Genomic DNA, 13,565 nt, shown 5'->3' on the forward strand with positions numbered 1-13,565 from the left:
CAGTTCTTCCAGGATGACCTTTCAGTAATGTTAACTAGAGTGTGCTCAACCTTAACAGACTGCTCTGGTGTTTCCTACACAGCTGCCCAGGTAAGGATTGATTATTTTCAGGGACAAGCTATGAGTTTGCTGCTGCTATCAAGCCCCACCACAAAAAAAGACCAAGCTGCCTCCGAGGCACACATCCTTCTGGGACATCCCATGCAGCTGCAGGGGCTTTTCATCCCTCCCGCACCACAGGGTCCATCTCACAGAACCAGCATCATGCCATAAGAAGGCTAGGAGGTCTTTGGGCACTTCTGCAGCATGATGATCTTGAAGGTCTTTTCCAGCCTCGCTGATTCTGTGGTCACTGTAATGCTGCTGGAGTCTCCGTGCCCTGGGCACATGGGCACCCATCCCACCTGGTGCCAGGTATAGCCCCTTCCAGTCCTCAACTGGAAGTTTGGGATGGAAATTCCTACCTGGGCAGGGACTTGCAAGGCTGCTGGGCCACCACAGCCCTACCTGGAGGGATGATCCAGAAGTTGGTTGCACAAAAGGTTCAGACAGATGGAAAGCAAGGGAAAAGCTTTGCCCTGAACAACCAGTACAAGGTAGACATTCACCACAGACTCCTGCTGTTTGCCATCTTCTACAGATCTTTTAGGCTCAGACCCCAAATCAGCTTCAGGTTAGTAGAAATGCTATTTATTTCTGTTGGGTTTGGCTCAGGCCCCTTCTAGGTAAAAAAATAAAACACGGTTAATGGAAATGCAGCGTGCATGGAGCTTCCACTCCTATTAGCAGGTCTGTCCGAGAGGACACAATTTTCCATCCATGCATTAAGCCAGTCCAATACTGACATCAGCTCATTTCCATTGATCCTGATTACATAATAGTGACTTAATTCTCCATAGAATTGAATTTTCCATATGTTTGGATATTTTTCAGTTGCTACATGATTTCCTTGTTCCCTGCTGTATTTATTATCCCTTTGTCCTGCCACCTAAAAATTACAATCTTCACTGCAAGCAGAAATTGCTACAGGCTTATTTTGATTTTCTGATACAATGTTTATCCTATCAATTTCCTTCCATCTAAAAGACATGCCAGAAACTATACTGCAGCACTGGGCACACCTATAGCTTTGAGGACTGTCACCAATTCTGGGCAGAAGTTATGACCTACATTAAGAGTAGTTAATAACAGTTACAGCATCCAAGCTTTCAGGTACATTTACAGCTATTTATAATTCATAAACATCAGTTTTATGAGATCTGGAAGTTGTCAAAAAAACCACACCCAACAACTGATTGCAAAAGTTATTGTCTTAAAGCTGGAGATGAATATTCACACTGTGTATTTCCACCCACAGGACTGTTCCAGCCAAGGGTTAAAAGCCTCCTCCCGTGGGATAAAGCTCAGCAACTTCTCCAGTTAGGCCCTTTAGGCTGTTTCGTGGAGGACTGAAATCCATGCTTCTAATCTCTTTGCTAACATACATATCACCAGTGCTATTCAAGAAAGCATTATTCCTTCAAAATTCACATGGTGTCACAGGGTAAAGTCTCTGATTTTCACAGTACTGCTTTATATTAAAGGCACACTCAAAACGAGTGAAACGAAGCATGGAAATATCAAAAGCACCACTGATACCAGGGAGCACACCCATACTGCCACGCTACATACTGCTGGATGCTTACTTGGGATTAGCCAGCACTGCTACGTGTTTTTAGTCCATTAGCTTCGCATTGGCCTATATGTCATGGTCATACAGTTCTCCCCTGGGCTGAAAACAGTGTCAGGAGAACTGCTACCAGAGAGAGTCCACTTCAAAAAAACAAAATACACATGATCAACTGCTCCTCAAGCTGTCACAGAAGGAACCTCCCTTCTGTCTCTGCAGGACTTTGAAAACTGGGGTAGTTCCTGGAAATGGATGGGCAAAACAAACTGTGATAATGGTAATGTACAAAGGGAAGCTGGAGGAGGAAGAGAAGGATTTGATGACATCTGGGAGCTGTCAGTCCACTCTGCTGCAGGGCAGGCAGCAGACACCTCCTCCTTCCCACCCAAGCCTCCGTTCCTTCCTCGAGGAAGGGATATGATCAACTCCCTCCAACCACGTTCTCTCCACTTTCCAGCTGCAAGCCTTGAGCTTCTGAATCGTCTCCCAGCACCACATCTGTACTCACACTTGTACCAGCTGCCAGCCACAGGACGATGCTGTGGGAGGCCAGCAGCTCGCTGCTTAGTATGGGCTGGCTGAGACACCCCTGGGTGCCAGGGCGGTTTGGGTTCAGTGTGACAGCAGGTAGTGTGGGCCTCCTCACCTTCTCCAGCTCTCACATCACACCATTGGCTGTTCTTTGGCATTAGTGAAAATGGGATTTTTTTATTTTTTTTATTTTTTGCCATGCCAAGAAAGGAAATTATGTGAGTGTTCCACTATATAGATCCAGTACTAATATTTCACATCACATCCCTAGGAGTAATGAGACCTCCCAGACCATGGAGCAATCCTGAAGAAATCTGAGGGAAAGTCACATCACTTGGAACATTCAGCATCTAAATGGGGAAAACACCAGAAGACACACGCTTTCTGGAACAAGGGGTAAAGCAAATGATTTAAGGACTCTTTTCCCTGTCTAATTTCATCTTCTCTATAGCTGTTTAGCTTGGGCTACCTAATCCATCTACTATTCTATAACCAGCCCTGTTATCAGACATATACAGTGCAGACCAAGGAAATCCCTGCTGCCAGGCATCTGTGGAGAACCTGTATGTCCTTGGCATCCTGAGTGAGCATGCTTGACTGTGCATTGTTACCCGACAGAGCTACCCTCTGCCCAGCACACTGCTCCCACCCCCTTGCCCTCTGGTCTACAAGCAAGCAGAAAACTAGCCTGGCCAAAAGCTAGCTGGCAGCTGCTTGCTAGGAGAGCAAGAAGGAGAGCAAATGCAGAGGTGGTGCAGGCAAGGCAGGGGGATCGTAGGGCTGAGCTGTCCTCCTCAGCAGGAACAACCTGTTGGGTAGGAGGAGATTTCACAAGGCGACCGTGCCAAAGAAGTCTCCATCACCCAGTGCATGCAACCACCGAAACCACCAAGGAAGTGTTCTGGAGGCTCCCTCCACACACACACACACACTTACTCTCTGCCTGCAGGGGACAGCAGCACAGAACAAAACAGGCCAGTGGCTGGACGTTGAATAAAGCCGCACCAATGACAGCTTTCCCTTGCACCAGGGCTCGCCAGCAGCTTGCTGCCTGGAGCCAGATGTGTTTCACCACGTCCCCAGGATCCCAGCCACACAACCTGCTGACCCCGGCACCCAGCTCGGGCCACGTGTGTGTGCTGCGGCCTGCGCAGGGCCCCAGCCCGGGCACAGCTGTGTTGTTGGGTCAGCTGCGGTGCCACGAAACACAGCTGCGCCGATCTGGGCCCGGACACCTGGCTCCAAATAAAAGCAGCTCGGTAGCAGGAATTGGCCATCCCTGCTCCACATAACTGGGGCTGACCCTGTGACCGAGCGGGGTCTGACTGCGTCGGCCTCCTCCAGCGAGCTGCAAGAGGTGGCAAAGGAGATACACCGGGTCAGGGCGATGAGACAGCAAACACGGATTGTGGGGTCTGACTGAGGGCCAGGAGACCCAGATTTTAATCCCGACCCCACCTCTGGTTTAAGCTACGGTGCAGGAAGTCTCTCCCCTTCCTGGTTTGTCCACGTTGCTCCCTGTTCCCATCTCCCTAGCAGTGATCTTCCCCCACCCCCAGCCCTTTCTGGCTTCAGGAAAACTCTTGGCAACCAACATCAGAAGTGGTTTTTTTTTTGTTGTTTCAGAAAAGCATCCACACTTCATTTCAGACATTATGGTTTTCATTTTCACATAATATACACTGTGACTGACGTGTCAAACCCGCCATAGCCTAAATCTTAGGGTTTTATTTCTGAATTCAGAATAAAGAAATGCTCCCTGCTACTGACTGAGTCATCTTTTCTAGATCAAAGCTGCTCCTGCTCAAATTGAAACAAAACAGTTTGGCATTTGACTCTTTCATCCAGAAGCCAGCTCTGTCTTTGCTAGGCAGCAGTTCCCTTTATATATTTAAAAGGGAATATTTTACTTCCTTCTTGCTGTACCATGGCAGAGCAGGCCTGCATGTTTGGGAACAACAGAAACAAAAAGTGACTGTATTAATGAGAGAAAGAAATCTTATAGACAAGTGCTGAGAGAAAATTTGAAATTCCAGCCCAGAATGTGGGACTAGCAGAAGCTCTCAGGAGCTTCTCAGTTGAGGAGGCTTCAGCCCAAAGCCTCTAAGACGAAGATGTCAAGCACCAACAGATCAGTGCTGTGCCGAAGGCTCCACAGCCCTCAGCATCAGGGTCCCACAGCCTCAGCTGAGATCTCAGCAGAGGATTTGGCTGTGTTTGCATACCGCACGTCTCCAGTGTGTTCAAGCCTCCTCATCTTTCATGGTTCAAGTAATTATGTCTGCAGCAAGGGTGAGCCATGCCTGTGCTACGAGCACCCAGAAGCATCAGCATTTCTGTTGGGTGAATGAGCTGCCAGCTCTGCATTCCTTCTCCATCACACATTGGCTTTTGTTAACTTTAATGTTCGATTTCCTGATGTGACAAAGCATCTTTATCAGTTGCAGCAGAAATGTATCAATAAAAGTTGGTTAAACTTTCAGTAAACTTAATGTCCTAGATCCTATCTGATCCTTGTGGTCAGCCCATTGACTATGCTGGAGTGACACCAGGAATGAATTTGGCCTTTCCCACCTCCTCTAGATGTAGGCCAACAGACATTCATGTTTGTCAGGAAAAACAAGAACACATGCTGAAAACAGAGCATTTCCAACAAAAACTCCAGTCCAGCATGGGAACAAAAGCAAACTGAGAAGGTTTTGCAGCTAATCAGGAGCGTCAATGTGAGGTTGTCTGACCAGAGTTAAATTCTATAAAAATACCTTAAAGAGAGAAGTGGATTACCACGCAGACCAACTCATTTCTTCATGGGGACTAGCTGACTGATGTAAGAACATGCAATCTGGAGGTGGCACACAACAGTCCACGTTTTTTTTTTTTTTACACACCTTGTAGTAACACTAGTTTCAAAGAAACGCTAAATGCCTACACTAACTGCATGGATGCTCCATTTTAGTGCACACGCAGCATGAACAGGACACCCTACACCTGGTCTTGAAGCCGTCTCCCAGAAGAGCTGTTCTCCGTGCTCAACACCTGGCCATGCTCCAGTTTATCCCTGTGGCTTTGAAACTCCTGTGGAGCTGGTAACCAACCACCACAAAAATCAGAGAATCACCACAGCTGAAATGAAAACACACAGCACCAAAGGGGGATGCCATTATTTAAGCCAAAGAATTGAAGGAAGGCTGACGTAGCTGGCCCAGTGAAACATGCAAGTTAAATCCCGTGCCATTTAATGCAGGGTTTTGGCCGGAAGCAATCATCTCCTGCAGTGCTGCCCCAAGACCTGGCTGCAGCTGAGCTCCCTTCCTGCAGCACTCGGGTCTCCTGCCCGGGCACTGCCCACAGCTTGCTGCACACAGTCGGAGCAGTACAGGAAAGCTGCCATTGCTCTTTCAATTTAAGAGGCTCAGAGAGAGCTATCAGAATTACAAATAAATCATGCTGCTGTTGGGAACGCTGAGCCTCCCGGGTCTAGAAAGCATTTGCTTCTCTTCTCAGCCAGACATGGGAATTCAGGCTTTATAACGAACGAGTTTCAATTGCCATTTCGTTTCCCCCCAGCCCGCCAACTCCCACTTCAATTTCCAGAAATAGACCTCTTCTGCACTCAAAGAGAGCATCTGCTTGAGCAACCCGAGCTGAAAACTACGCTCACTGAAGCCATCTAGCACGAAGTGCTAACAGACACGGACCTGAAGAAACCGCATCCTCACCCAGGTCTGCTCTGCCTCACATATTGCTAGGTTGTACTGGCTCAGCATAAGCTGAGGTAGCCCATTTAAATCCATTTGATTGTTATTTTGGCATACGCAGGTGATTAAAGCAAGAGCCTGCTGTGCTGAAACTGGGACTAGCTGCCACAATCTAAGCGCTCAGATGACAGACTGCATTAACAGTATCTCAATATCTAGATCAGGATCAGCGACAGAATTACGATTCAAAGTCCCAGAAATCAAGAGTGAAGCTTAGCATAATAAACACACTTCAAGGCTGATTTACAAGAATTGGGGAAGTTTCCTAGAACTAAACCCTGCAGTTCAACCACATTCAGATACAAGCTGAGCAACTCTTGCAAGCACAGATACATTAACGACACCCGATAGGTTATGGGGTCCCAATGCATAGCTCAGCTATGGGACAACCAGCACCAAACAAGCCAATAGTGCCTTTCAGCACCTGAAAGATAACCTAATTTCACAAAAGTGAGTCTTCTCCTCACCAGGGGAGTAACTCCAAAGCTGAAGCAGCAGAATTAAACTGTCATGGCACCAAGGCAAATGGGTAACATCACCAGCCAGCACTGCTCATTAGAGAGTTGAAAGACACTGTGCATGCGTATGTATCCCTTTAATAGGACTGGAAAAGATGGAACAAGGTTAAAGCAGAAGTGAGAACCTGTGCTTATATAAAATAATACTGTGCTTAACAGAAGAGTAAATCATTTACAAGCACCATTTGCTAAATGGTGTGGTAGCAGACTTCCATTTTGCATTGGTAAAAGGAAACATGGCCTTTTGTGTTTGTATTAAGGTGAGCGCACGTCTACTGTGAGCCTCAGAGAATATTTGGGTTGTGCCTTTTCAGCACGCTCTTAGGCTGCTCCTCTTCCCACACAGCCCTTTCCCTGCAAGGGCACAGGTCCTTGTTAGCCGAGAAGCTACACCCATGCTTGGCACACAGAAGGGGGACTGTATTATTAACTGCTCAGTTAATAATGATTGGTTAGGTTGGACAGAACCCAGTAACATGTAATTAGGACTATTACAAGTCAGTCCTCACGTTTTCCTATAGCTTTCTCATGGGGTAGCCAAGGGAGACACTGCAAGATGAGGTGCAGGAGCTCGCAAGGGGTGGCTCTGCAGAGGCCCCCAGCTTTCAGAGGTACTGCTGCCGTACGAGGCTGAGCATCACCAGCAACAGCAGTGGGCTCTGACTGCTGCACAGGGAACCAAGACAGATGTAGGGATCACAAGCACGAGGCTGAGGGAAAACCCCAAATTCTCCAAAGTCACACACACAGAGCTCACTGGTGACTGAGCACTGCTCTGGGATACTCATACAGAGAAGGGTGAGGGTGCTGAACTCCAAAAGCCCGTGCAGCACTGATGACACTTGCAGCCCCAGGCACCAAGTGCTACATGCCCCAGATTAGGCAAACCAACCGCATGGCTTGAAAAGCTCAGGAGGAAGAGCACGTAGCCGCAGTGCTGCCCAGCAGACACGAGACCCCAGCAGCAGCAGACAGCTGAGCAGGAGCCAGCCCGCAGCCTGCTCTTCATGTCTGAGGCCAGGGCAGGACGGCACGTAGCCCCCCAGTAATGGCAAGGTCTGTCTGGTCCATCTGTGTCACACCTTCACTTTGAGCCACCTCATGCAATTTCATCACATGCAGCTCATCGTCTTTTGTGTTCTACGCTTCTCCCCTCATCACTCACCACAAGAGGAAGGAATATAGATAGCCACAAGGTCATCAAACAAGTTATCAGCGCTTCAGTCTCCTAACCCAGTTTCACAGGCACAGTCCTAGGCGCAGCTCACAACAAGCACAGCTACTACAATGCACAGAAGACACTTTTTTTTAATTAAGAAAAAAAAGCTGCTTTCACCCACAAGCATATGAACACATCCTGAACTCCTAACAGGCACCAAAAGCTTGGCTGTGGTTAGATGAGGGGATGCTACCTCCCACCCCTCAGCCCAGCTAACTGCTGCAAGGTAAAGAGAGCTCTGCTGCTTTGTAGATGGAGCCCCATCGGTCTGAACAGTTCTCTTCTCATGCGAGAAGGCTTTATCATACCTCATCAGCTGCCAAGATCAGGCAATCCTATAGCAGATGTGGAACAGTACATTATAATCCCAGTTCTCTGCTGGATTCCGTATACCCCAGGGCAATGGAGAAGTCTGAGAAGCATGACAATAAAACCAGCAGAAATTCCCAGTATTCAAGACTACCAGGCACATTTTTAGAGGCTGCAATAAAACGCAAAATATCCTTGAAGACACCAGAATCAAACAGAGGAGGCAGGACATGCTCCCCAGCCAAGTAGCAGGGATAAAGCTGCTGATGGGATGAGGGGACAGATGGCCTCCAGCTGTCACAAGCCGCTGCAGAAGCCTGGCCTCGCCACATATCGACTTTTGCAGCCCAAATTTCTGCATTTGCAATCCTTTACTGCTGCAGGTGGTGGCCACCTAACCGCTGTGATCACTTGCCCGTTACCAGCAGGCACCAAAGAGCATCTCTGTGTTAGCGCCGATTTCAGCTCATTCTCAGTGGGACCATCAGAAGCTGGAGCCTTTGGCATGGGGACTGACCGGCCGCATGCACTGGCTTGTTCCACACAAATGACAAATTAATGGTGCTACTGGAAGCTGGTGGGGCTGCAGCTGGCTGGGTCACATTCCTCAGCAGAAGAAAGCTCCCCGTTTCAAACGTACTTGTGGAGAGACACTCAGCTAAAGCCACTAGCGGCATTGCAAAACCCTTGTGCAACTCACGTTCTCTGTGAGCCAGCTCTTTCTTCCCAAGCCTTAATAGTTCTCGTGCTTTGCAGTGATAAATAACGATGATGTGATCTGCAGAGCGACTTTGGATCAGAGATTTGTTTGCAGATACCTTATCTCAGCTCACAGGAGCCTGTACACACACTTCCCCTCACCACCTGCCTCGGTGCAGACGCAAGCTCTGGGAAGGAGATGGCCTCATTGCAGCAGCCCAAGCCCTGCTCCCCACCGAGCTCAGTTCAAGAGGGAAGGGCTCAAGCCACAACTCGGGCATGAACTGCAGAAATCTCCTGGCTCAGGCCCACCTCACTGAAAGCACCGCTGCCAAAGCGTTATGCAAACATCTTCAAAAGGCATCCAAGCTGCTTAGCAGCCCACCTCTACACTCCAAACTTCACACTGACTCGAAAAAAAAAAAAATCTAGATCCATTAATTATTAGCGAGATAGGGAGTCTAAAGATATTTTCAAAAAGAAAGCCTCCCAAGTCACACAAGCGAGTGGAAAACCACGTGCATCACCCCCGTGCTGGGGGCGGTGACTGCTCCTGGTTATCTCAGGAGGAGACTCAAATTCCTACACGCACAAACACGAAGCCCACAGGCTGAACTGCCAGCCAGGGCTTGCGGGTCTCTCTTTCCCAGGCTCATTGTAAGCCTTGCACTACACTTTTATCCTAAGCGGATCCAAAGGAGGAAAAAAAAAAAAAAAGACATCAGAAAAACCTTTATGCAAGACAGAGCACAGTTCACTGAAGGGGAGGAAATACTGGCTTTTATTAAATCACAAGTGGCAAGTATGTACATTATGTGGGAGTTTCAGGCTGATCCTATAATTCTGAGATATTTACTTCCAGACAGAGCTGTTTATAACTGAAGACAATGTTGCCATACACCAAACCATCCTCAGATGTGCTTTCTATGGAATTTTGCCCACGAAGAAAGCCAATAGGTCAGTGGGAAAAGAGGGGAAAAAAGTACTTCAGTGAGCGCTGACCCTTGTGTTTGGAACTTCAGGCCAGACGAGCGCAGTTCCCAGGCCTCCCCCCGCAGCATCCTGCCACACCACAGCCCCGCTGCCAGGGGCAAAACCCAAGCCCCTGCCTGCGGGAGCTGCCACGCACACGCCTCTGTCATGATGCCTCTCCCATGGCTGTCCCGAGCCAGCAGCCACAAGCTAGCCCATGCCAGGCGTTAGCCCTGGCATATTTCTCAGCCTCGGTGCCTTTCAGCCCTGGCTGCAGCCTCGTTGGGTTGCTGTAGGGCCGGTCACTCACCCAACGCAGCCCCACTGAGGGGTGCCTGCAGGCTTCTGGCCAGCTTCAGCAGCTTGAGTTTGCTTCAGACTCCCCCCACACACACTCCATCTTCCTAAAGCTCTGCTCCCTGAAATCAACTCAATTTACTGGTCTCTACAAACATTTATAGGAACTTCAGCCCAGAAATGAGCCGTGCTGGCACCTGCACCTCCTAGGGGCAAGGCCACATCAGAGACGGGTCAGATCTGTGGTGACAGACTGTGGCAGTGACCACACCAGCCTGTCCTCCCCGCTGACCTGAGAGCAGAGAGGAGGTGACTCAACTTCCAAGGGGAAGTAAACACCACCGGGCAGGTCAGCAGACCGGCTCCGTGACTGCGGCACCCCAGACAACACACTGGCTCTGGGCCTGTGCTTCAGCGAGGAACGCCTACGGCCCAGGTGCTGGTGCTCCACATCATCGTTAGTCACAGATGCACGGCTGAGTTTTGGTTCTCCAAGGTGTCCCCTGCAGCCCTGGGCTCTCTGGTTGCTACTGCCTGAAGATACACTTGCCTGCCTCAGAGGACTTCTGCCTTTCTGGAGGGGACAGCAGGCTATTTGGAGGCTCATAGGAAGTTCCCAAGAGAACAACATAGGCACTCCCTGTGCTGTGGGGTTTCAATGGAAGCGATCAGTGAAAGCCCCCAAACACTGAACTCCTTCACAGGAAACTTCTGGTGCCCCCGCCAAGCACAGCACACACACAGACGGCTTCAGGAGTGGTGAAGGTGTGCAGGGGGACAAGAACTGCCCCATACACTAAAAGAAACAGCACACCACAAAAACAAGGCCTCGTGCCTTGCCAGGAATGCTCCAAAAGTAGGCGCCCAAAGTTGCAGTGCTGGTGAGCCCTGCCAGCTCCAGGAGCAGGATCCAGGCAGTTTTGTGAACGATGCCAGCAGGGCTCAGATACCATAGCAGCGTGACTGAGGGGGTGCTGCGTCCAGAAATGCAGCTGGGCTAGAAATATACTGGCACGGGTGACAGCGTGCAGGATGGCGTGGCTGGGTGGACAGGGTAGATGTATAATTGAGACAGGCTGTGGTTTCAGTCACAGAAAAAGGCTTCATCTCCTAAATCCGTGCTGAAAATGACTGCATCCCTGCCTTCTGCTCCCATAGCCCATTTCCTTCTCCAAAACCCACCAGGGTCACTCTCACATAAGTGAGAGATAGCATATCTTACAGCATTACACAGGACATTAATTTCCATTTCAAAGGAGACTCAGCACAGCAGTTGAAAATTGTATTGGATTCGGTACAGCAGCACACTGCCCTGTTTTCTCCAGTTGCCAATTGCACCAAGGCAATTAGCTGAACACAACAGCTGTGATGGTGCTCAGCTGAGGATAAACCACATATGTTTATACAGAGCCTAGATCATGTTAATATGAATCAATTCTGATTCTGATTAACAAGGGTTTATGAAAGGCCTCAGAATGTCACCAGGACTCTTATTCTCCTCTCTGCTTTACGGTTCATCCCAAGCATATCTCCCTGCATTTGCAGGAACTTGTTAAAAAGAACATGTGCACTAGGTCCCAAGCAGGCCCACGCCCCATTCCCCTCCCAGTCGAAACACGCTAATAAGCAAGCGAACACCTCATCTTTCTACCAAGTCACCATTTTAATCCTCATCTACACTAAACGCTTGGCTTCTGGTAACAAGGCAACCTCAAGGAAGGAGCACGTCTCCTTAGAGGAGCACTGCAAGCACTCACAGTGCCCTGCAGAGCCCTGGCAGACCCTCAGATGAAGAGGAATACAAAGCTGGTGTCTTTCCTCAACAGAGACAGTAACACAAGAGTGCCAAACATCTTTCTTTGAAGGACTGGGCAGCAAGTCACACCGATTTCCATTACAGAGCTGTACCGCATTAAAAATACAATAATAACCTACCAAACCTCTCAAGGCTCATATCATTTGAGAAAATGCACTTTGCTGCAGACTGGCAGAAAAAAACAAACAAACAAAAAAAAAAACAAAACACAAAACAAAACAAAAAAACTGCCACACACAGAGATCATCTTTCAGAGCCTTAGTAGCCTAACAAGTGTCAAGAGAGTTTCTTCTCATGCAGCTGGCCCTGCATCCCCATCTGCAGAGGCTGGGAAAGGAAACCCATTCCCAGGAGAGCTCCACAGCCCCTCCTTCACTCCCACCATGTGCATCCAAGCGCCTAAGCCCTTCCTGCAGTGCAGGTGCCACCCTGCAGTCTGACACAGCATCCAAATCCTGCGGCTGCTCTGGAAGCAGGAGGGACAGACACCTCCTGTGTGTGCCAGGCTGGTGCCAGGACTAGAACGTGTCCCCACCTGCATTTAAAAGAAATAAGCAGTGCTGTTTGCTGCTGCTCACACCCTGTGCTTCTTAAGTAATAGGAGAGGCTTTAGAGTTAAATGCCTCCCCCTAACAGCAGTTTATTGCTTAAGTGTCCTTTGACTCCATCCATCATAGGTAGACTGTCCTGCAGGAACAGGCACTGCCCCTCATGCTCATCAGTAACTCCTCACTCAACTGCTTCCTCCACCTGCTCCACAGGGCTCCCAGCTCCTGCATGCTCTCCCCTTGGGCCCACACAGCTCAGGATGCCTCCCTGCCCTCATCAGCAACCGCTGGTCCCACACCTGCCTGTTCATTACCCATAGCACAGAAGGCACTGGCGAGCTCTGCCATCAGTCGCTCTTGCTATTCATTACACATGTGCAGAATGCATCCCCCTGCTCTGAGGGAGCAGTGTGCATATTTAAGAAGACAACATACAAAACATAGCTGAATCTTAATGAATCCACTGCTTTGCCATGAGAACTGAATGGCACTGTGCAGACCCTGCCAGAAAAAAAAAAAAAAAGAGTAAAAAAAAAAAAAAAAAAAGCTACACAATATTTGGCTTGTGATATGATCTTTAACACCACTTTAGCAGTGTATCACTACTGTGCCTATCGGGCCTCTAAAGCATCAATTGTAAGTAGGAAACGAATCAAAATGGAACAGGAGATACAGAACCAGCTGTGTCAGAACACTGCATTACTTGCACAGCAGAGTCAGAGTACAGAGTCCTGGCAAAAAGTAACTTCCCACAGTGTGATATCTTGGCATATCAGGTGCCCACCACAGAAGGATTAGGGAACAAGGGCTGTTAATTTGAATGCGTCTGCTGAGCTCTAACCACACCTGGGCAGTTTGAGGGTAACACATCCAGGCAGGGTCAGGCAGAAACGTACTTTTTGAGCTCTATGCTCCTCTCTGAAGTGTTCAGGCAGCCCAAGGAGGGCAGTGGCTATGAGCAGAACCCCATTTCCTCCCAACAGGTAAAGCTGTACTACAGACTTGTTCGGCACAATGCAAGTGCTGGAATGACCTCCTCTGGGGGAGACTTTTACAAGCCAGCGGCACCAAAATCGCAGAGCACCCCAGGCGTGGGCACTTCACCAGCCTTCCTCCCTCTCTCCCTCCTCCTCCTCCTCCGCTCCCCGGAGCGCTTCCCCGGCGCTTCCCGCAGCGCTGCGGGGCTCGGCCGAGCCGTTCCCAGCCGCTGTTGACCCCCGGGGACAGCG

At 49.2% G+C, this 13,565-nt stretch overlaps 1 protein-coding gene across 1 annotated transcript in view; it reads right to left on the reverse strand.

Annotated features, from left to right (window-relative positions):
• AFAP1L2 (actin filament associated protein 1 like 2) overlaps positions 1 to 13,565 on the reverse strand; it is a 62,976-nt gene that overhangs the window by 48,718 nt on the left and 693 nt on the right. The gene's annotated exons all lie outside the window — the stretch shown is intronic.

This window comes from Anas platyrhynchos, chromosome 6 (genome assembly GCF_047663525.1).
Source record: "Anas platyrhynchos isolate ZD024472 breed Pekin duck chromosome 6, IASCAAS_PekinDuck_T2T, whole genome shotgun sequence".
Lineage (NCBI taxonomy): Eukaryota > Metazoa > Chordata > Aves > Anseriformes > Anatidae > Anas > Anas platyrhynchos.